General features: G+C 37.6%; 1 long non-coding RNA gene across 2 annotated transcripts; it reads left to right on the top strand.

Moving 5' to 3' along the window:
• Positions 1 to 4776: 4776 nt before the first annotated feature.
• On the top strand, positions 4777 to 24380 carry LOC146767552 (uncharacterized). Of its 2 annotated transcripts, XR_014954751.1 has the most exons (4): positions 4777 to 6775; positions 15351 to 15494; positions 15837 to 15970; positions 16877 to 24380. It is a non-coding gene; the product is annotated as an uncharacterized LOC146767552 (long non-coding RNA). The 2 variants fall into 2 exon arrangements; XR_014954750.1 differs by lacking the exon at positions 15837 to 15970 and having other exon boundaries at positions 4787 to 6775.
• The last annotated feature ends 1211 nt before the right edge of the window (positions 24381 to 25591 follow it).

Here is a 25591-nt window from a genome sequence, read left to right as displayed (position 1 = left end):
TCAGGATTTCCTTCTTGAAGAATGTCCAGTCTTCCTGGACTCCTTTGCCCCTCAGGATTGCCTCCTGAAGGGACTGTCTCAACCAGCCTCCTAAACAGGCCAAAGTATTCTGCAGAACCCCTTCCTTCTCAGAGAATCAAAAACTTGTATCATTTCATGACTGTTGGGCTCCAGATGGCCTCCAGCCATCACATTACCCACCAGTCGTTCTTTGTTCAAAGCAGCAGTGGCAGCAGGACCTCTCCCTTTGTTGGGTTTCTCACCAGCTCTGTCAGAAAGTTCTCTTCCACACAAGAGCCTCCTAGACTCTCCTCTGCCATACTGTGTTTCCAGGAGGTATTTGGCAAGGTAAAATCCGCTATGAGAACATGGACTAGCACTGAAGATACAAATCTTCAGGTGCTTTGACTGAAGCAATAAAGCTAAGTCAAGGGAAAGTGTCAGGATCAAGCAGGATACCTGTTCTGGATTCATTTTATGAATTTAATGCACCAATTACAAATGACTGCAGCCCTCATTCATTACTTGATACTTTTCTTCTCCTGTCAGAGAGAACAAAGAAGTATTGCTGCCAGACAGACTTTCTTTTCAAGACGTGGCAGAAAAAAATCTAGGATAAAAAAAGAAAAGAGAAGGACCACCATTTTAGTTTGGTGTTCTCACAGAGTCCAGCAGAGCCACGTGTCAGACTTTCTGTCTGAGAATGTGGGGTTGTTTTCCAGATGTACTCACTGCTTCCCCTTTCTCCTCCAAGGTGACAGTGGGGGCACACAGACAAATCGCCACTTGTACCCATTTTTGATGGGAAAATCCGAGGATCCATACAACTCATACATTTTCTCTTAATACATTACCCTTCAATAGTGGATTAGACTGGAATTGAAAACTTTTCACTTGAAAAATGTAAACACATAATACAGAAAGAGGAATTTGCTGGGACCTAAGGAGCTGGAGTGGCTAAAATTTCAGCTTTTTCTCAATTAAAAAAAACCAAGAAGTGCTATTTTTTTCTTGAGGGAAGGTAGCTTTACTCTGATACATAATATGAAATCAGGTCTTCTCCTTTCAGCATGGGGTGGAGAAGCATAATGTTCCCTTCTAGTTTCATGATATTTTATATTAAACCCATTGCAAATTAAGCTGATTGCCTAGAGACTATAGCTGCTGCTTATGGCTCGCAAGAGAGACAAGGCAGTGTAATGATCTGTGACTGCGTACCGCACATGTCAACTGCAGCCATCAGTCAACTACATAATCCTCAGCATCAAGATTCATTAAAGTCAGTGGGAGTCGTGTTGTTAGAATGCTGTGTGCAATTTGGGAAACATACGGGTTAATACCATAAATTCAAGAAACTAGGTTTAAAAATAGGTGAAAAAGAAGCTGATAGAGCAGGAGTAGATGCATCCAGAGAGTAGTGCTTGTGGCTATAGATTACTCTTAGATTTTCACCCCATAAACTTTTTGAAAAGAAAACAAATGACTATGTGTCATGTCTTGGGAGGTGGCATCCCTTTCCTTTTTTGTTATACTCATCAAAATTGCTGTTTCCATTTGTTAAAAAATGGTATTTAAAAAAAAAATCATTGCATTCTTATTAGTGTCTCTACACCCTCTTTCTTCTCAAATAACTAACTTTAATATCCAAAAATCTCACTTTATTATATAGCACCTTGGGATCTGAAAGTGTTAAATAGAAAGTTAAACCTTAATTATGGGCTGCAAGATGCTAAAGGAAAAATAGTAGAGTGTAGCAATGACATCTGGACTAGTACTAGTGCACGTAATTCATATCTGTCACTGACAACTCACTGGCTTACATTTAATTCACAATCATCAGTCATGTATTCTCTTCTAAGCAAAAAAAAAAACCAAACAAAAAACCAAAAACAAAACAAAACAAAACCCCAAAAAAACCACACCAGCATCAGGAGCAAAAAGCATGCCTTCAGAGGACAGATTTTCCATGTGCCACAATTCAAGTGGATAGCCTTACAGGCATAAACAGAATGGACAAATAACTGTCAATTTATAAAGTGACTGAGAATTTCATATGCTGTATTACCATTTAATATACCATACTTAGTGACATATTGTAGTTGTCCTCTTACCCATACACTCTCTGAGCTTGACTTTGGTTTTGGGGGGATTTCCTCTACTCTCTCTCTGTAAATTAGGGCATAATTTAGCAAAGCAGCATCCAACAGCTAATACAAAATAAATATTCTTCTTCTTCAAAATCTGAGAATCTGAAAAAGTTACAAGATCTGTCCAGAGGCTGGCTAAGCATTTGCTCTGCACAGTTGCATCATTTGTTGGTTGAATATGAAGCGCTAGAAATCAGTTTGAGTAAGAACAGAAAATAGCAACTTCATAAACTTTGGGCACAAAACTACTTTCTTAAAGCCTTATATTATATCTGCTTTTCTCTTTGAAATATATGTAAGCAACAACCCACAGGTGTCTAGAAACTTTCAAAACATTAAACTGTTGCTTCCATGGCTTCACAACAAGAAGACATATGGATACAGCTTATTTTCACTTAACAAGGCAGTTGAGGCAACAGAATAGCAGAAGCTATGGTAAATGCAGACCTCTTTGATCCCAAACTATATGACAATTTTAGCACTAGCTCTTGTCCAGATGCTTTTGTTACAGATCAGAAAACCTGTTTGGCAAGCTCTCACTCATTTGGCTATAAGCATTTCAGTTGCCCTCCCACTAGATGTAGTCTCACCACATAAGTCATGTTTTGAGACAGAGTGAACAGATGAGCTTGTCTTACTCAATCACTAATATTGATTCACACATTCACACAGAAGAAAATGCAACTTTGAATTGTCTTGGCAGAGCATACACCTTACACATGCACAATTAAAGATTAAAGAATTAGCAAATGCCCTAATCGAAACCCTGCAGGGTGGATTCTACTATTTGACCACACTTCATTATCTTTGTCCTCCTCATGCTACAAAGTGACCTCTGACTAGGTGCACTTTTTACTGTGGTTTATGGCAATTATGATTCTAGTTCATGGTAGATTGACTAGAATCTCTTTGGACTACGTAGTGTATAATCTTTCTTTATGTATTTCTACTATAGTACCATATGCATTAGCACTGGCCCTCTGGGTATAATTTTATTTCAGCTTTCATGTATACATTCTAATTATTTTACTACTGTACTGCCATTGGAGCTGAGTGTTGAAAATAGAATCTACTTTTCACCAAGTCCACCACAAAACTACAACTTGTGACAATTTAGGTTAGCTTTCACCAATAAATATGAAATAGGAGGTCAATTCATATAATGCTGAATACAAAATTAACAAGTTAAAATGGCATAAATGAGGAGATTAAGCTATCCTCTTCTGAAATAACTGTTTTAGAAGAAACCTCAGTCATGATAGCATCATGAGTTTAAACCTAACATTTTGTACTATAATGAGTTCTATGGAAAGCTATTATTACTACATATTGTTTGCATTAGGGTAGCACCTTAAAGTTTGGGCCCAGCTGTGCTAGACATTGAATAACAATTTTATCTATTTATAGTCCTCCTGCCCTGCCTAAGCACCAGTCTTGATCAGTTTCCAAAATCCTTCTAATCATCCTTAAACTCTACCACTTCCAGGTGTTCTATTACCCACCAGTCACAGAAAATACTCCTAAAATATTATTTTTAGTCTGTTCTTCATCTTATCTTCCCATAATGTTAAAAGAAGTGTCCTTGTTCTGGACCTGCTAGTTCAAACTTCTCAGCATTCCCCTGTCATTCCTCCATTAAATTAATCCCAACAGCCAATGTCCTTGGTTTTGGTGGAACTTTGTCAATTGCTGCTCTCACCAGGCTTGTAGAAAAATTTTGAGGTTGTTAAGATACTCTCTTCCCTTTGTCCCCATTGCAATTTTGGCTGATCAACACAGTGCCACTTATCTGGGCTCCTCAATCAACAGTTCCAGAGTTGGTTCCCCTGCACAACATGTTATCTTTTGTTGCTGCTGTAAAATGACAACTCTTTCTCTCATTCTTAGCACATCATTCACAGAAAATGACAGGGGATTAGATAGCATTTTAAGGAGGACTTTTTGAAAATATACATCTAGCATTACATTTTGAGGCAACAGTTGTCCCTGCTCTTGCTAGAGTAGGTTTAATAATGTCACCAATTCATAGGGACTCCCCTATTTGCAAATTTGGAAAGAGACTGTTATTCAAAGAAAGAGATAAAAAACTAATTGCTAAAGAACATCACCCACAGCATGTTGTTGCTTTTTAGAGTGGTACAATGTTCTTGTATTCAGTATACTCCCAGATGAGTTAGAGGGGTGCATTTTTTACTGAGATTTGTGGCAGATCTCTTTTAGTATTCATAGGTGTGTCAGCATAATACAATTCATTTAGGAATATGACACATCTGTGTAATTTGTAGGTGTTGACTGTCTAACCTTCAGACAACTTGATGGAAAAAAATAATTCATCCATAACAGAGACCTTTATTTTTCAATCCATAACATTCTATTTAATGTATTAGAAGTACATGAAAAGAATGGGAAAACAGGAAAAATGAAAACAGGAAAAGTTAAAAGAGGAAGAGCATTTTAAAAAATAATGTGGAGATGGATTATGCCATATTTTTCAAATCCCTCATAGTTGAAGTTCTATCTGCCTTTCAGTTGGGCTATCTTACTTATCTTTGTGATCAAGTCAGAGAAAAGCCATTGTAGTCCTATATAGATATGACATTTATTTTGCAGCAATTCAGGCAACTTGAACATGACAATACTAAAGAATGTGTTATAAATACAACATTTCATGGTTAGAGTAATCTTCAAACACGATCCTGTACATTCACATGCCTTAGGTCTGGTGTGATATACACAATTTTATAATGATGTTATTTCACAATAATTTTTATCAAAATAAAGCAGAAATTACAGACATTTAAGGAAGGACAATAAAAAAAGCTAGATAACCTGGTCCTTGCTTGTATGTCTCTTCTTTTTAAAATGAACTATTTAATTGCAAAAGACAAAGTTTTTATTGCTCTGAATAATAAGACCTCTCACTTAAAAAGGCCTGGTGCACTCAAAGAGTTTTGCCACCCATGACTACCAGATGCTATTACCTAGAGTTTTGCCACCCATGACCACCAGATGCTATTACCTGCAGAATAGCTCACAACTATTTGAGGCTAAGTAACTTTGCATTTTGACAAATGTAATTTATGGTTAGATTACAATTTTCACCTTTGCATTAAGAGTGTCTCCCAGACATCCTTTGCAGACCTGGATCAGAAATAGTTGGTCATGAGCTTGGGTTTTCCAAGTAAATCCAAATGTTTCTGGGGTGTTGGTGTGGTTTGGTTTTTTTTGGATTGCTTGTTCATTTGTTTGTTTTTTGGTTTTGCTGTTTTTTTTTTTTTTAGTTTCTTGAAATGTACACAGTATACAACTTACCTTCTCTTTACTCCATAAAAGAGAATTTGTTGAAAGAAGCTTTAGGTTAAAAATAGTTAAAAATAGTGTTCTGTGTGAGCAGTTCCTGGGCTGCAGCTCTTATAAGGATTCTGCTCGTGTCTGTCTCCCAAAGAAAACTCACTGCTTTATTCCATTCTCCAGCCCTACTGCTCTCCACTTCTTTGGCTGATGTGGACCTTTCTTGTAGCCTCAAACTTCCTTGCATTCTGCTGTGTGCTGGCATTTTTCTCTACAGGAGGGCTCAGATGATCCTGTTTGGTACAAAAGTGGTTTTAGTGATCAGTAATTTGAAGTCAATAAACCTCTTTAGTAGCAGGGGTTATTACTGAAGGAAACTGTGCCTAGCTCTGTTCCTAGGCTACTTCCCAACCCCAAGCTTCTCTTTTTGGGAGGGGACAGCAGAGCCCAAGCATTTGCCAGTAATGCAGTTAACAATAGCAATTGCTCCAGATAAAAAGAGCTACATCATCATTACCAGGAGGGAGGACTGCATCTAACAAATCACATTGCACCAACAATCGGATAATTGAATCCCTACTGGAAATGGAGCCTGAGTAATAATTTCAGATGGCACTGATGGTGTTGTACAGAAATGAAACCTCTATTATCGTATTCCAATGGATCCAGTTCTAACAACAGGCAAATGGTTTAAAGGTACTGCTGAATCCATGCACATCTGAACTTCTCAGGATAGGTTAATCCACTTTGAAACTGATGCCAAAGTGGCAAAAGAATCCTTTCCTTCTGAACTCAAACTCTTTGGCTTAGGCATATGGGGAATGTGAGAAACCAACTTTTTTTCTAAAATGCACACTAGAAGGAAAAACCTCCTTTACCATCTAGTATATTGTACATCTCTTGGCTGGATGAATGTGAAACATATTCTGGAGCATGGTAACGTGCACGGATGTGATGTGCCGCTTTCCTAACAGTAATGAATTTTATGCCTGCCTGTTTCTGTTCCTTTGTCTATTTTTAATTCAAATATGTAAAAGCTTTTCTTAATACAGAGTCCCAGGTGTCAGTTGCTGCCTGGAGTCCCTTTTCTTTCCTCTATTGTTCTCTTAATTGTTACTTCAAAACAATTAGCTGGGCATTCATATGCAAATTAATGCAAATGTACAGGGGATTGGGTGTGAGAGAATACCACCACTCGTTAATTTCCACTTCAAGGTCTGCTGGTAGGAACAACAAAATTGCTTAACAATGTATTTTTCCTGGGCCATAAAGGGTGAACTTGCAAAGATTCCAGCGTCCTGCTGGCTCTGCAATTGTTAAGATTCTGCTGTTTCTTGGTAAGATTTTTATTTATTTATTTATTTATTTATTTATTTGGGTCTAGAGACTGTATTAGCTTTGTAACCGTAAACTACCCCTGCCCTAGTTCATTTATGCTCAAGGCTGTGCCTAATAATTTGGATATAATCCTGATTAGGATATAAAATTAATTATTAATATGACTGCTATTAATGTGATTTATTAAGGGATTAAAAACTCTCACAAGAAGGAATTCCTCATGTCTCTGAAAAAATAAAACTTTTATTATTTATGAAAGAGTATGGTTTATTGCACTGAAACCTTAGATGAAAGATACACTGACTGATAGACTGGGGCTGGGGATGAATCCTAGAGAGACTTAACCAGTTGCTAAGATAAATCTCATCTCTTTTGGAGCAGTTGTATTTATCGTATAAATCTGCATTCCCTTTCAGGCTGTATAGGAAAACTCATTGTGAAAAATAGTTGGTTATTCAGCATTCAGAACTGCTTTACAAAGATAAATACCTTAGCTTTTCATATGCAATTAATACACAGAAACCAATTAAAAGACCAGATCCTGTAGTCATTAGGTAGGAAAAATTCAGAACCACAGACTGTCCTGAGCAAGAAAACCCACAGCACAGCAGGAATACTCCATCACTCATATGTAACTCTCCTACCAGGATCCCTACCAGGGGAAAAGTTGCCTCTAGGAGGTGTAACTTTAGAAAGGTATTTCTTAGACTGTGGGAAGAAGTGATTAACTTTTCACTCCACAATGACTTCTCTTTTACATTACCTTAGTGTTCTTCCACTTTCATCTCTGAAAATCATCTACACAGCAATAAGGGACCACAGTATTTACCCCTCAAGGCAGGCAGTGTCCTTGTTATGCAGTGTTATTCCCATGTTTCACCAGACACTTTCCTCCTGGAAAAAGACATCTGCTAGGTGGTAGGAGCTGACTTGAATTCCCTGCTCCATAACTTGTCAAGGGATGGTGTGCTGACTGTATAGGCACGGATATGAAATTCTGGTTAGATCCATAAATGCTACTGGAATCAGTGAAGTCAGATGCTTGCATGCTTTTGTTCAGACCTTAATTGTCCTGTGTCCTGGCTTCCTACTCCTGGATGGGCTAACAGCATTGCCCTCACAGTGCTGTTGTGAGAATAAACACATTTAAGACTGGGAGGGACTTGGGCTCAGCAATGATAGGGACTATATAAATACTTGGAACAGAGAGACACTATTATTTATACTGCAGTATAAACAAACAGTAACAAAGCAGCTATAACTGGTTTGGGGAATATTATCTGGGCCTGGGAGTAACATATGACCATATTCAAATTGCAACTAGCAAGCACACCAGAGGAGAAAATCTTATACACCTGCAGAGGTAGCAGTGAGAAAGGGGGAAACTCCTACTCTGTCACCCCCAGGTCCTCTCTATGGAAGAGTGGATACTATCAGTAGTAATTTGAATTGCTGTCCTTAAGGCTTCACATGTGCTTCAAGGGAAAGAGGGGTGATGAGCCTCCTTACCTTCCCATCTTTCCTCTATGTGTCCTCTATGACCAGTGTTCTATTTAAATCAGCTTTCTTTTATTTTTTTTTTCACTCCCTGAGTATATCCATTTATGATTATTTAACCTTAGGCTCTGACTTAAATGTTTTGCCCAAAACTAATGTACAAAGTTCAGAAAGGGTCTTTAACCATAATACTTCTATTTTCCCCTTGTTAAATCTTGGAGAAATTGAAATATCTATCTTCATTACAACATAAGCACCTGTGGAAACTTGGAATGTACTAGATATATCCCCTTAAGGGAAGAATGAATGTCTCATCCCAGCAGACTATGCCCTTACTGATACCTGCTCATACCTCACAAACCAATATATTTTATCTTCATATGTGGTTGAAATAGAGCAGATTTCTGGAACTTAAACAGGCAAATAAAACACATTCATCTTCCAATAAACACACAGGAAGTTATTATTAGCCAGTGGGCTAATAGTAAAACACCCTGAAATACAAGAAAAAGGTGATTTGAACAGATGAGGTTTTAGAGCATGTTTTAACCTGAAGTTTCCACTAAAGTTTTTTCCTTAACAAGTTGTCAGAGACCTTTGCCTTTTGCTTTATAAGGCTGACAGTTGCAAGTTGAAAGTTCAAGGAATATTTTTAGTGGAAACAAGAGATAGATGCTGGCATGGTGTTTTAACAATGGTCTGTTTGTTTTGTTAACAAGATTCAAAGAATGCATTATTTATAATGCTCTGATATGCACATATGGCTCTGGTTGTATGTAGCAACAGAAATTATTTCTTATAATCTGTCTGCACAGCACTCCCAGGGCTGGAATTTCAAAGAAAATCTGGTAGAAGGAGTTCCTCCCTAGGCTGCTTATTCCTGCCCCATGCCTGCTCTTCCTTCTCTTTCAGCACAGGTACTTATGCTAGATTTTCAAACAGATCAAGGAATCAGTCCAGGCTGAAACTCACTTGGACTGTAAAATCCTCCTACAAATGTAAGTGTTTAAATTCTTATACTCATGATGCTTGGCCTGAGTGTCCCACATAGAGTACACTCCTTTAGGAGACTCCATTGTTGTCTTTTCTTCACATACTCCTTTAGTCTAAGTCTTAGAAAAAATTCCCTAGCACTACTTACTCTAATATGACTACTATTACTACTGCTACTGTTCTTGGTCATTACACACATTATCTTGTATTTCTGTTTTAGTATATACATGCATATCAGCAGTAGAATTATGTGGTATACTTTACAAGTTTACTGAAAATGTTATATAAAATGTATATAATATATTGCATACATACATAGAGAAGTATATAAACACAGACATATGTACTAGGATCAGAATCATGCCTTGTGGTTGTTACATGTAGGACCAAATATGAGTCTGCACAATATAATGAAGGGTTCCTTAGGTGCTGTAGTCCCTCTTGCTCTCTGGTCACAGCAATGGCTGATGCAATTTGGACAAAAAGAGGTCCATTATTCTAACTCTTACTTCTGTGTGCTTTCAGAACTTTGAGGATTTATCAGATAGGACCATATTCAGATGCTGAAAATTCCAGTAAATTCCAAATTCCTCATGTTTTCCACTAACCAGAGAATGCCTTAGGTATTAAGAAATAGGAAATCCTAACTTTAGACTTCCTTCAAAGAGTCCAGGAATTGCCTGAGCTAGTGATCTGCTTCAGAGATGGCTGATACATCAAAATTTGCTGCAGCAGCCCAAAGCTTTCATTACTAGCCAACAATGCAGCTCTGACTGCCTACCCTGTGTTTTTCCGCTGAGAAAGGAAGCCTGAACCAATCTCCTTCCACTTCTGTACTTGGCTCTTCTGTGGGGGTCTAGAACAATGTTTCTTTGTTCTTTGCTCCTGTCAGCAAACTACTGCCAGGTGCTCACAGACAGATGTCCCACTTCTGAATTGCCTGGAACACCAATATAAAGTATAAGGACATTTTGAATAAATCTGGTGTCTTCAAGGCAGGTATCTGTGATGAAGCTCCTGATGAGTAAAAAGGAATGGTAATAATTTAAAAGAGGAAATATTCCTGTATATCAAAGCCTTGGCTATAGCATAATATATATCTTACACAGTTTTATGCAGTATGGATAAATAGAACACAAATAGTATTATTCTATTGCCAACATCAAAGCACGCGTCTTTCAGAAACTGAAAGTATGATTAGAACATGATTCAAGGCATAAAGCTTTCCATGTTTCTTCAAAATGCATATATGTCTATATATTTATATTTAAATACATATTAATCTTAGTCTTAATTAATATATTGGTCTTTTGCATAATACATTTTATAAAGCTCAGATCCCTTGTCTGTAGTGTGTTGTCCTTTCTTTTATGTCTTATTCCCTCCATTAAGAACATAATTCTTTTTGTAGCAGACAAAATCCCCTACTAGCCTTTCTCCTTGCTAATCTTTCCACATTTTTCCTTATCTCTTCCTTTGTGCCCATTGTCTGATTGTGCCTCTTACACAGGCCTTCACTCAAGGTTAGTGAAATTAAACATTAGCTGGCTCAATAGGTAGCTAGTAACAGTAGTTTATCTACCAAGATAAGCTTGCAGGTTTTGGATGCCTCAAGTTTTTTCTTTTCCACTTTCATTATTTTAAGACGTTGTTATTTGAGGAGTTAGTGACCCATCTCCCTTAATGTTGCTTACAAGCAGTTTCCCTATATAAGACCCTGTGATAATTTCTACACTGTCAAGTTGCAGCCAAGATAGTTTTAATACATCACTTTCTGGAGCAAGAGGCCATACTTGATTCAGAGTGTTTCATATTGTTTCACTTCTAATAGCTTATACATACGGGACATCCTGTGTTCATCTCATGTGCTGCAAGATATTTGTATTCTAAAATGTAGTCTAAGGAATCAAAGCAGCAAAGGAGTTTGGGGACAATACTGTAGGCTTTACTCCGTTACAAAGGAAAGCGAGAGAAAAGTAGATTTGCCATGTATCTTTATGAAGACAGGAAGTGCAGAATGTTGCCAGGATATTTGTAGCTGAAGCATTATAAATGGAGGAATAGTTGTGAAGCCTGGTCAGAGACTTAATGGATTCATATAAAATTGAGAAGTCTGTGTCATTCCACTAGTCTGTGTGTTTAATTGAAGGGATGATTGGACAGTGGTTGCTTCCCTTTTGTGTGACACTCTGAGAGGTCAAACACGGGAGTTTTATAGCACATCCCCTTCTGAACTAGTTATTACAAAGCAGTTCTATATCCCAGGCAAATAGCGAAATTTTTAATTTTTCCAAAAAAAACAGGGTCTCAAAGAGCTGGTAGCTGGACTTGTGCCTCACACTTTGTCTGAAATCCTCCTTTTAACAGGGTTAGTTCTAAAAGAGATTCACCACACTGGAAAACCTGATTAGGAGCTGCTGCTATGATCCCAAGCTTCCAGATTCTGGCAGGCAAAGAAAAGACACAGATGTGACACTCAAGTGCCCAGGATAAACGCAGCCCTTTTCAAAACAGCCATCTTCTGCTACAATTTGCAAGCATTTGTTTAAACCCTGTTTAAGTAGACTCAATCCAGAGCTAGTACTTGGGACAAAGTCTCCTTGTCTAAGACAGTTTTTCTCTTGTGCACAGTCAATAAGAAGTGCAGACATCATTAGGACATTAGACATCTCTGATGAGATGTGACTGGTTACATTGTGTGAGGCAGACAGTCGTGACTGCCTTTTTCAGAAAGACTTTTCACGGCTCTGAGTGACCACCCTCTGGTGCCAGCAGCTCACTGTCTGCCTTCTGCAGCTCAGGAATCAAATAAACCAATCTGCCTCCTATCCTCCAGCTCCTACAGCTCATAGCACAGAAAAAGGGTGGCTGGGGACTACTTGAACATGTCATGTTGTGGGACATTGGCCTCTGCTACTGACTAATGGTCTTTTCCACACAGAAACTGGTACTCTACTTTGACACACACTGCATTTTTCACTGTAAACCTGTCCTATTTGTTGCTGCTTAGTCATTGCAGATGAATCCATCAAAAGCTTAGCAGTGTCTTTGGATATTTTTTCACTCTGGGGTATTTCCTAGATTCTGGTCTTTTGTCCAGGCACTGCTAAAAGCTTGTGGTGCATTCAGCAAGAGGCTTTATCTACAATAGCCTGTGGATTTTAACAGCTGAAGCTGTCACCCTTTTTTCCCCACTAGCATAGCTGGAACAGATCTCAGGTCATGATAACTGCTCATCCAAAAAATTTTCCCATGGTTCAGTTAATCAAAACCAGAATTCAGGATCTGAGCTATTCCCTTATTTTGGGTAACATTTTCCAATATTATTTAACAGGCTGTTGTAAATCAGTTATCATTTACTAATTTTTTTTCAGACCTTTGCTTCTCATTGAGGTCTAATTTTCACAATCTATCTCCTTTCTATTCAGTTGCTATAGTGTACATCACCAGCTATGGTCTCCTACAGTAGCTTACCAGTTTGGGGGTTTTCTCCAATCATTATTCCTTATTGTACTATTTTCCTGTTAGAATCCATTTAATGAACCTTCACATCCAACCATTTGACACCCCAGCCCTGAATCACTAGCCTTTTTACAGTGACACTGTCATGAATTATTGTTTTAAAGTTGGTTTTCTTAAAATCAAACTAATTCTGCAGCCTGTAAACCATCTCAGGAAGTATCTACCCTTTATGCTGCCCTATGACACAATACACTCTAGTAAAGCTTCAAAGAGCAGGGGGAAGAAGCCTGGGCAAAGATAAAGTGGGACCTTTGTTAAACAGAGTGTTTCTGCATCCATCTTATTCCAGGCAAAAAGTCTGATAATCCACAATACTAAAGCTTTCACATGCTGGGGCACAGTGCCAGTGTTGCAACTGCTGCAGAAGGTAGGAACAAAGAGGGAAGATAAGGAGTTGTGCTGTAGGGGGAAAAAGGAGGAGTGAAGAAAAAAAAAATCTTTTGCATTCATGGAATGATTGTGACACAATCATAATAATTCAGAAATAATTATATTTGTTATCAGTCAACATAATTTTCTGCAGTTCTACACACAACGTCATTTTCCTTTTCCAGCAGTCAGGCTGAACAAACGGTTCTGTTCCTGTTATTATTTCAGTGTGAAGCAGGGTAATGTTGGTTGAACTAATAGTATAAACACAAGGATATCACTTAGAAATGCCTGAAGATTGGTATTTATCTTATTGTGTCCTAATATGATGCAATCATATTTTTTCATTCTCACTTTTTTTCCCTTGTGTTTTCCTGAAAAATGCCATAGTGCTGTGGTATTTTTAAGGACAAACACTGCAATATGGTTAAAGTCTAACTCTGAGTTTAAGTTATTATCCAGAGCCCATTACTGTAGTATTGGACTGCCTAAGAGAGACTATTTAGTGGATGAAAGAAAAATAACACAAACCCAGTATCATGCTGTTTATTTTAATGCTGTAGGGTAGAATTCTGTGTATGACATATTTAAAATGACTGATGGATTTTAACTTACAGTTTAGGAAAGAGGATGTAGACCCCTTGCTGAGGTGTGACTTTCTTCCACCAAACAAATCTGTGACTCCCCAGAGAGCCTAGTATGTCCTTGGAGGGGAAGGTCATGTTACCTTCAACTTTTCTTAAGAGACTTGGTTGGACAAAGAGGCCAGCTTTAGCCTGGGCCATTAATTTCTCAGGACTTTTGCCATAGGATATGGAGCCTATTCCCTCCTTCAGCAGACAGTCTTCAAATGAGACTTTTGAGGTGCTCTGGCATATTTATTTCTTGTTAGCTGTTATGAACTTGCATTAAGAGAGGCTCACATAAACAGAGAAGAAATTCACGCCATTTATTCTGCTGCTAAAGTCTATAAGGCAGTACAATAAGCTAAAATAGAGTCCTGCTGGACAGGATCATGCAGCTCATTAATATAAATGGATTAGAATTTGGTCCTTTATGCTTGCTATAGCTACTTTCCAGTTGCCTTTAATTGTTGATGAAATATTTTGCATTGTTGTATGGAATGATTCATATATAAACATGAGAGAAACAAAGATGGATGCTAGAGGATATCTAGTGGGTTTACTGAAAACTGAGTACAGGAAAATGAGTGATGGAAAACATATAAATAAGAACAGGCTTATTTACAATATCTAGAAGAAGAGGAAAACCAGTTCCAGCTCTTTTGTTACTTCCCTCCCTAATATAGGTCAGATAAGGAATTTACACATATGCATCTCCAATTTGGTTTACCATATGCAGAAGAAAGAAGTACACAACCTTTTTTTGCTGAGACATTATGCAAGATAACAGTATAGGAGGTTACAAGAAGTGTGATACAAGGATCTTTGCTGGATATAGACTCATACAACATTTTTTATTAGAGATGTAGGAGCAGAAGAGTAGCCTGCTGATTGCATTCACAGGTTTTATTAAATTAGGAGAATTGGAATCTCAAGAGGCTAAAGAGTGGCAAAATAAGATTCAACTTGGCAATAGTCATATGGGATAAGTATTGCAAAAAAAATAGTAAAATTCTTAATTTAAGGTAAAATTCATCAGTTTTAAGGAGGTTAGAGGCTTATATGTTTTTAAGGTATGACCTTTAAATTTATGGTACTTTGGACACTTGGCATCTATAGGAAACCATTCAACTACACTGGTGATTTTTAAGACTGCAGCCTTCTTTAAAAATTCTTCTATGAAGGCTTGGAGTAGTGTGTAAGAATTTTCTGTTCCAGCCAGCTTCTTTCCCTTTAGTCTCATTTCAAAGTCACATTGATGAGAACAAAGGAAGTTTCTCAAGCAAGAAGCACTGAAAACAAGCTAATGAGAGAGCTTTCTATTAGCTAAATTGACAGCTTCTTTACAGGGATGTAGCTGTTTCTATGAAACAGATTCAATAGTATCCACTATTGAGATAGATATTATTTCTTTAGTAATTGTCATTACACAAATATAGATACATAAAGTGTAAAAAACATCTAAGGATGTCTAAATATATATCCATAGTTATGGATAAATTAAAAAAAAAATTATGTTGTTTGACTGGAGGAACTGTGGGACTACCTAAAATTTATGCACTAATTACAGGCTTTTAATATTTTATCAATCAATGGACATTCCACTTAGAGGTTGATTTACAGACAGTCTCAGCACCCCATAGCTCCAGTTGAACAGAGTAGGACCTGGAGATCTCCACAAATCAGACACCCTCCTCCTCTGATTTGGAAATTGGTGAGTACAAAGTGACTGCTAATGCTGCTGAACACAGGCAGAAGAGGATGCATGCATGTAGTGTGAAACCAGTGGTGGAAACACCATGATGGACATGGCTGAAATAAACCCTTTGGGAGGACTGAAAAGGCATTAGGTATCCATATAAACAGGAACAACATATAAGGTTTTGCAGCCTTACTACCAAAGAGTTACAAGGGTAAAGAAGCCTCATGTTTTAGAGCTGAAGTTGTTAATCTGTGTGTATAAGTATAGATTGTTATCTCTAGTATAATACAGTCAACAGTTGAACTAGGTCATCAGTGATTTTGTGTTAATATCCTTGTGTTTTATATGAAATAGATCCATGCATGAAGCAGTGTTCTACCCCATTGTGATGAGGAATGTTTCTGAATGCTGGATTGCTCTCTTTTCTGCATTGCTCTTGGAATATTTTTTACCTAGAAGATGGAGAATGGGATGACCATAAACAGAGGGTGATGAGTTGTGATGAATATTAGTTATTATTATTATAATATTAGTTTCCTAATCTGTTTGCTCAGTACTACTCTAAATAAAACTGTTAATAAGTAGCTAAGATTTACATAGCTTAATAAGCATCAAACAATATATCTCTATGTATCTTTCTTCACAAAATTTTTAAGGGTTTATATTCCTCCCATGACTGCCCTTGTTTCCATCTTACACCATATTATGGATTGCTCTGCAATCAGCTGGTCCCCAAAGCTGTCACTGTCACCCACTGAGAATTTTCACTGCCACATGGAGACAGGAACTTATGCACTGACTTACTGGCCCCTGCACTCAGACTGGATCAACAAGGCTCTTCTTGACTCAGCTTAACACCCAATGCATTTGCCTTTCTGTTGCATTTCAAGGATCATGCTGAGGTGGCAGGTGGAGGGCACCAGTTTTTACCAAGCTGAATGGTTATTCCTTGAGGCACTGAAGGGACACTCAGGCTTCAGGAGGAGCCCTTCCACTGTCTCAATGAAAAGGGGCTTTTATTGCCTTTTTCAGCACTGGGAAAAGACTAGCTGCAGATTAAGAAATCCCTAGTGAAAGGGCCTTAGATGGCTTAGAAAAAAGACGGGTCAGGTTCTTTTCAATAATGGTGAAACTCTTCTTGGTGGATGCTGTGCTTGCTGTTATGTTCTGCTCATGTTAGCCATGCACAGCAGCAGCAGCAGGATCACAGGGAGGCAGGACCACAGACACAGGATAGACTCCCTGTAGTGACATGGCCATAACACTCAGAAAGGTTACATCAGCTATCTTTCTAATAGGCCATTTTTGTTTTATTTATAACCAGTATAACTAATGCACTATGTGTTTACCTCTGAACTCTTTGTCTTTTGTCTGAAGCCACTTTTGGGTTTCAGATGGACCAACGAACAACTAGGAGCCAAGATAAAAACCTGACCAGTGGAAGAATCGCTTGAATGGAGATAGAAGACCCTGCAGATAGATGAGTGGATCTACAGAACTTTAAATAAGTAATTTAGATTGAAATTATCCTTTTGGCTCTGAATCCTTTGGAGAGATATGATATATTACACCCGTAGTTTTGAGATAGATGCAGGAAAATTTAAAACTTGCTAAGTAAGAGGTTACAGACAGTTTCCAGGAGCAGCAGTAATGGCTAGGAGTCTAGAAACCTGAAGGCAAGCAACTGGACTGGATTTTAGAAAAAAAACTCAAGAATTCTAAGGCAATGAAATATGTATTCTTAAATAAGAATTGAGAAACTCACTAGAGACTTGTCTTTGATATATAGGCACTGTATCCTAACAATTGTTCCCTCTCATTCTTGATAATTTAAGATTATTTTTTAATGTACCTTCCAGTAGCATGCAAATGATGTAGTTTTGAATGCAATTGTATTATAAAACAAAGCAAGGACCATCTGAAATAATATAAATGCACAGTATTAAATCAGGTACTTAATCACTCATTTTAGTTTGATTTAGTGGAGCTATTTGTTCTTTTTATATATTACTGAAAAAATTTAACAATACACAACATGTCTCTGAATACCATGATATTTAGATGTGCTTTAGGAGGCAATTAGATAATTCTGATTCTTGAAAACCCAATAGCACTATTAGACTTGCATACTAAAACACCCCCTTCTCCTCTCAGACTTAAATGCAACCATACTCTGCCTTATCAAGTAGCAAGCTGTGCATTAGTTTCCCATATAAAAGGCTTTTAAAAGCCCAAGTGAAATTAATTTCAGCTGGATAAAACTGTTTTAAAAAAATGCTAAAATACTTTTTACTGGGACACTTCTAAAATCTGTGAAGGGGGTTGATACATTTTGTGTATGCTACTGCTCTATCTTCATTTGGAGATAAATTATCACATTATTCTCTTTGCTCTCTCACTTGGAAATTAAGTTGTCATTCAACAACTCATAAAGAGCCAAGTTGCACAATCCATAAGAACAAATAAAGCAGCTATTATTTTTTTTTCTTAATTCTATCTTTTATATCTATGGCTTTGTGATTTTTTTCCCCCCTTTAGTCTTTGTATCTGACTTTATATTGGAAAGATGCTTATAATTGTTTTTCCTAATAGCTGGACACCATTTAAATGCTATTGATATTAAATACGTTTCTCCAGGAAAAAAATACAAAATATTTTCTAAGAGCATACTTTAAAAACCTGCACATTTTTTTGTTAAGAAAATTTTGACTTCTATTAGTTTTTTCAGAAGAATGTTAGTCCAGAAGAAAAAAGAAATACAAAAATTACTTTTCCAAATTAGTATACGAAGAGAGTATCCAAAACCCTTTGATGTATTTTCTTTTTACGTCACTCAATCCTGATATTTCAAGTCCATACAAAATTAATATTTTCAAAACAATGATACTATACAATATGAAAAATTATTTTTAGTGATTTCTTTTTTTTCTATAAGACTTTGAACTGAGAATTTGCATGAAAACTCACTAGCAGTCTCTAAAAAACTGTTCTGAATGTTTCTGCATTAACTAATCACATTTGGCACTTACCTCTTGAATTATATCAATTAAATTGTTTTCCATTTAAGAAATTCTTAGGCTCATTCATATTTTCAGTGGAGTTTATATTTCATCAAGTAGACCTGAAGAAAGTTCTGGGAAAGATCTCCTTTCTCCAAAGCTTCTGCTCTCTGCTCAAGCTTAATTTCACAAGACCAAATGGCAATCAGTGAATGCAAGCAGAGCAGCGTTACAGTTCTGTATTTTGCCCCAGTTAAATAAGGTTTTGAAACCAAGGTAAATATAAAGGAGTGCATCTCAGGATGTTGGTGCTAGATTGAGGTTGTGGTCTTGCTTCCTCACTGCTCAATGAGTACAGGGTCTGTAGGCTTGCAGTGCTAACTTTGCATGAAATGAGAACAAAACATAGGCAAAAGTCACCCTCTGTTTCTATTCTCAGCAAGGGAATGTATTTTAGGGACACTTTAAACAATTTTAATTTCATTGAGTATGAATGGTAGTATCTACAAATTTTGTCTAGATCACTTCCAATCTTACATCTACAGTGACGGGGGGAAAAGCACCTGGGACTTTGGTAGCCTGCCATTATGCTGCCCATCAATGACAGGTGCTAGGCTGTATTCCTTAGCTCTGCAAAGAGTCAAATGTGCCTGATCAACTGTTTCTGGAAAAGATGCTGTTTTCTTCCATGGAGACACTAGACAGGACCTGAATTTTGACTTTATGATTAATGTTTTATTTTTGTGCCCGCTGATCTGGTTTTCCTACAGCCTTCTGATTTGCCATAGTGCCCGTCTCACAAGCACACGTCTCTTCCTCCTCGCTTGACTAATGTTTTTCACAGTAAAGGAATTGTGTAGATGCTTTCCTAGTTTGGGCTGGCCACAAATGCCTGATGCTAGAAATGCTGACTTTAGCAAAATTGCGCTTAAAAAAAAAAAAGTCAGTTGGAAGAAAGACACCAGCCTGTTATCCTGTCTTACACAAGCCTACACAGAGGCTCATGCTGCATACCTAATCAAGTGCTTTAAAATCCCTTTTTCATCAACTGCAATAGCTGGTGGGAAATGATGTCTGATTAAAGCAAAAACTTTCTCTGTGCAGGCCAATACAGTGAGGAAGTGAGGAGAGAAAAGCTGCAGAGACTTGTTTTTGCCTTGCTGGGACATGGCCCTAGTAGCAGTGGTGACATCCCTTAGGTGCCCAGAAGGCTGGGTCTCTCCTGGGCTGCAGACCCTCCTGGACTGCTCCCTGAGGCAGCATATTGAACACCTCACTTCAGACACAGGACATGTCAAAAGATGTAGAGGGGTCTACAGCTTGTTCTGTTTTCCTTGGTGCTGCTTAGAGGTTTAAGGTCCTCATCTGTGGTCACAAAATAGCCCCATGTGGCTGCATCATTTGTAGTTTGTGTTCCCAAAGGAATGGAGAGTCAAATAGATTAAGTCAGTGAACAAATCCTGGTATATAAGAACAGAGGATGCTGAATAGATGGACACATCTCATTATAGAGATCTAGGCCTACTCTTTAAGACTATTTAGATTTGTGTTATTGAAAAAGTACACTATGTGGGTATTCTACACATCAAGACTAATATCCTCTTGCCATCAGGCAAATGGATCTTTTGCAGGGTGAAGTCTGACCATAATTTATTTGGGCAGGGTAGCCTGACTACCTATAAACCTCAGTGTCTTCATACAACTGATCAGGAACTTCGACTATACCTAACAGATTAGAAAACTGAGAGGAGGGGAAGCAGGATATCTGTAATAGAGCTGATAAAGGAACTGACACCTCAGGCACCCATTTGAGCATCGTGTTCCCCATATGTGTTCTCAGACTCCTGAGGAGGACTGTGTAACTAAATTCTCTGACTTAAAGAAAATAAATCAGCTTAGAGTATTATTCGTAAGGTTAATCAAGTTATGTAGCATTTTCTTCTGTGAAAAATCAGCAGCAGTGCATTTTTTATTTATTTCACTATACAAAACTAAACTGACAGAGTGTCTGCTAGTGGACTACTCCGCAACAGCACTAAGTGCTAAAAACGTTCAAGTTTGTAGTGTAATAAAATAGAGAATTGTTCTGCAAGGTCTTGTATCTGACCTTATGTTTACTTGTATCAAAATTGTTCCAAAAAAGAGATGGAAGAAACCAGCCGAGTCCCCTCTAGAATTATCAATGGCACCAGAACCACTGAGTGTAGATTCTAGTAAATTTCTATAAATAGAACTTGGAGGAGTAGTGGAAGATTTTTAGATCCCGTAATTTTCCAGCTGCAGCTGATGACTGGCAGCTGACTCTGGTGCCTGCAGAGCAAGTGGGATGACTCCCAGCTGTTCCAGGGAGATTCTACAAGCAACTTGCAAGGTACTTCAATACTTGGAAATTGCCTATCTTTCAAAAGCTTTTTGTTGTATCAAAATAAATGTCAGGGAATACATGCCTGGCAACATTCTCCTGTTTATCAAGTGAAACCTCTAAAGAATCTCCTGAGCCTCTGTTTGCCAAGTGCACAAATCATCAGCCTGTTCTTGGACATGCTTACCAGCATTAGTGGATATTACTTGTACTAGAAAGTATCTGAAGGATCAGGACCTGTGAATTATTGTTTTTACTGCAACCCCTAGGGGCACTACATAGGAATTAGAATACAAGGCACTTAAACACGTAGCAAAGAAGTTATGAAAATCTGCAGTGTGAAGTAGACAGCAGTAAGTATGTACCAAGGAAATAGAAAGAAGATGCATTAAAGGAGTGTAAAAGTGGTCAGAGGTTTAACACCACCAATATTTCTTAAAGAAGTACTTATTAAAAACAATGTCATAGGGATGATATACATATTGGTTGAAAGCTTATGTACAGGGAAAAACATATATGTGATAATCTCTCTGTGGTTTAGGTGTGGAGGTTGGGTTTCCATGTGCTGGAACATCACAGATGCCTACAAATCGTGTCTTACATCTAAGTTGTTTATAATGTGATTGCAAATAGCAAATGTATTGTTTCAACATGGTTAATGTTTATGAGCTGCATTTCAGTTTATAGGTACACACAGATTGCCTGGAAAAGTACCAGGCCATTCCACTTTTAAGCAGCGATGAAGAAAGATGGAAGCTTACATACTCCCTTACAGTGTGAAATCACAGGGGGGAACAAAGTAAGTTCAAGAAGACTACAGTTGTTTGGGTCTTAAGTTTCTATGAATTATCTCATACCCTTCTGCTGTCTGTGAGGTTATCTGAAATTCTAAATAGGATAATTTCCAACCAAGAAAGAAAGAAATTAAAGGCTGGGAATCCATAAGAAATCAAGACTGCAATGCTATATCTTTTCAGCATAGACTTGCAAAAAAACCTTTATCAAAAGCTTTCCTTTGGCTACCACCAGAACCTTTAACAAAGTCCAGCTGGTTTCTGTGCTGCTTTTGGCTCCATGACCCATGTGTGCACTCTGGGGAGAGGGGTTCATGCAGGGTAAATGGATTTAATGCGGCTTCAAGCCACATTAACTGTACTCAACATTTACAACATATGGTTCCCAGGTTTCCCAGTGGAAAATGTCATTCAGACCTACTGCTTGTTAGTTCTTTGTACACCATCTACTATTCTTCTTCTTTTACTATGATCTACAAACCATCTGAGAGTTTTGGAGAAGAGGGCTGTGCAAAGGGGAGAGGCAACATTAAATATTGGTTTCTTGGCTTAATTTTTCCCCCACTTCATTAGAAAATATGTAAACCAGAGAAATGGATATACGAATTGTAAAAATATCAAACAATAAATACCCTTTGTGGTTTACATTAGAAAATAGGAAATAATACTATTAAAACTTATTTATGGACAGAGTGATTTTTTTAAAAAAATATTTTTACTTGTAGTTTTCCTTCTATTTCTGCAAACTTAATCACATGCAATTATTTACAGAAACACTCAGGTAAACATCAGTGCATTAGTAGAACAGGCATGCATAGTTTACTAGAGCTGTGTATTTATAGAAGAGTCACTGAATAGACCTTTCACTAAAGCCTCCAGATCCCCTCAAGTTCCCCAGCAGTGGGATGTGTGGTTGGGTATTCTGTGCACAGCTGTGCCTGAACAGTGAGAACTGCATTACTTAAGCTGCCAGCCACAGCATAGGTTTTTACCTGCTCAGCTGTAGGAGTTAAGAGCTTGGCTTGCCATGGATGGCACAGAAAGGTGTGCTGGGAAAAGAGCAGGACATCCCTGTTAAAAACTGTGTATCTAATTTCTCATGCAGGGTTTTTTTCACTCATTTTCCCGTTCTTCAGCACTTAGTGATTTTTCTGTCATCAATGGAGTTTTAATTGAGGGGGATTAGGGGTGGATTAAAGGATCTCATCAGAGCTCAAACTGCCTGCATCCACTTCCTGTTGAGTCCTCTCAACAGAAGAGCTATTGACATTAGAAAAGTGAAAAATACTTAAGTCAGTGAAACAGTGAGACAGAACTCAATTGAACTATAACCAAGGAGTTACAAGTGTAAAGGCAAACATGTAACAAAATCTTGGAGATCAGAGAAGGACATGGTTTACATCATTTTGCCCACTTCTGGATTTCACCTGGCTATATACAAGAGGGGCTTAAACTATAGCAGACACAAAGACATCACCTCAACTCCTTCCTCAAATGCTTATGGATTTTTAAATGAAAGGCACTTTCCACCATATAGTTGAATCAATATTAAAAATGTTGTAAAATTCACCACACAAAACCCCAATGGTTTTACATTTCATTCTATATTTACATTGGATTTAGAATAAAACTGCATTAGGAACATAAACCCTCTTTTTCTCCTTTTATACCAGGGAGAAGTAGGATATCGAGGTTATGCATTTATTTGGGTTAGTTCTCTTTTTAGTTTTTTCTTGAAAATACTTTATCTTATCTAACCAGGAGAAGAGGGAGAAGGAGTAGTCTCTGAAAATTAATCTATTGAGCACTTAGCCAGACATGGGAGAAAATCCTGACCCAGTAAAGAAAATAAAATACTCCTAGCGATTTCAGTGGGCAGAGTTTCATATATTGCTTCCCAAAGAGCAAAAGCTTAGTTCTGCTCTTCATGTTTCGCTTTAATCACCAGGAGTTACACATGCAAATCCACAGCAAGACTGTAACTAGAACATTTAAGCCTAATTATACAGCTCTGGGAACAATGACCAAATCTCATCACAATTTTTTATCTTTTAGACACTAAGAAATCTTTTCACTTACAAAAATTTCCTCTCAGATATGCTCAGCAGGTCTCAGCTGTGATATGCTACTGACATCAATGGGATATATGTATACAGTACTTAGATACACATATGCAAGTCAAAATTTACCATGAGGTTCTGTGAGGATAACACTAGTGATGTTTTCCATATCTGTACTTGAAAGAAGCAGTGACATTTTAGTCTCTTGGAGTATGTTTTAGATACAATTCTAGTTATGACTCAGTTAAGAACTTCAAAGTTGCACTCCAAAGGGGTCTAGAAGGCTCTAAGCTAAAAATATTTTTAGAATGGAAATTCTTGTAAAATGTGCTACCTGTAAATCTTATGCTAAGCATGACTTGGTGGGGCTGTCTCCACTCTGAGTTGTCACTGCTCCCAGTAGCTTGGCTAACTAAAGTTGTTTGAATGTATCAGTATTTTGGCGAGGCTTTTTTGGTGTGTTTTATTTTGTAATTGATTTATTATTTATTTAAACAGATAAAAACCTATTTGAGAAGTTACTGTTTGCTTTCATAGAATATTTTTATTCGTTATGCTATCACACCATTGTGAGTTTGTTTGCTACTGAACATATGTAGTAGCCTGAGTCTGGCTGTTGAATGCCTGTAACTCCAGGCATATCTGCAGTGAATGTCTGTGATTGCTGACATCTTCTAGCCTGGCTAGCTCCATATACATGGCAGCATTCAGCCCTATAGGTTTACCAGGTGGCTGCAAATTCTGGAGAGGTTTCTAAGAGACTCACTGTATTTTTCACTGTTCAGCTGCTTTATGCATATGCAATAAAATAAATACAACCAGTCCCCACATGGTCAAAATTATCCTATAATGACATCTGACTAACTTCACTGCACATATGAAGGTTGTTCTCTGCAGTAAATCCCAGACAAAAAATGGTAGACATATACTTAGGAGACTGAGTTTCAGACAGATACTTAGAGTCTGCAAAATACTTCTGTAACAATCCAAACTCATTGCTGCTAGTTCATATAAAAGAACTTGTCAGAAAAAACTCAGGGTTCCAGGTTCTCACCTGTTTGCAGTTGGAATGTTGAGGAGCTTAGCTGCAAGTAGACTGGAAATTGCTGTTAAAGGACAAGACCCCACAGAAATGAGATGAAGCACAGGTAGAACTTGGGTCAAAATATAGCTAGGAAAGGAAAACTCAAATTTATAGCAGCTTTTTCAAATTTCCACAACCATAAAAAGTACAAGTTCACTCTGGATAGTTGTTCTCAGCATTCAGAAAAAAATATTAATGAAGAATACAGCTGCTAAAAATATACTCTCACATGCTACTCTGTATTTGCTAAACATAGCATATCACAGATACTTGACTATAATACATTTCTTCGTAATTTATGTTTGAGGTTTTTTTTTTAAAATATCTGATTTTAAACATATGATTTTGAATTCAGGATGTTTAAAACCAAATAGAATTGTGTAAATTATGTTAAATTGTGAAAATGATGATTAGAATAATTCAAGAGTCAAATTCAGACACCTATTATATGCTGCTGAACTTCAAGTATAATTGTGTCTGTCTCACATTGATACTAAAAATAGGAATATTGTAAATGAAGTGGAAGAAAAATTATGGCACAGAATCTCATGAGTTATAGACTTCAGAGCATCAGTCTAGTGGTCAGACATAACCTAACATGGCCAATAGATTCTCCTGAAGTGCTCCTTGCCATTACAAGGCAATTACTGAAAACAAGAAGAAGAAGAGAGAAGAGATTCTTTCAGCATTGTTGGTGTTAAATCCCAGCCAGCAGCCAAGTCCCACACTCACTCCCTCAGTCCCCCTACAATGGGATGAGGGAAAGAATTGGACGAGCAAAATCTGGAGAAAGTGTGGTTGTGATAAAGA

Source organism: Lonchura striata, chromosome 4 (assembly GCF_050655825.1).
Source record: "Lonchura striata isolate lonStrDom1 chromosome 4, ASM5065582v1, whole genome shotgun sequence".
Classification (NCBI taxonomy): domain Eukaryota; kingdom Metazoa; phylum Chordata; class Aves; order Passeriformes; family Estrildidae; genus Lonchura; species Lonchura striata.
This window is presented reverse-complemented; position numbering and strand designations above follow the sequence as displayed.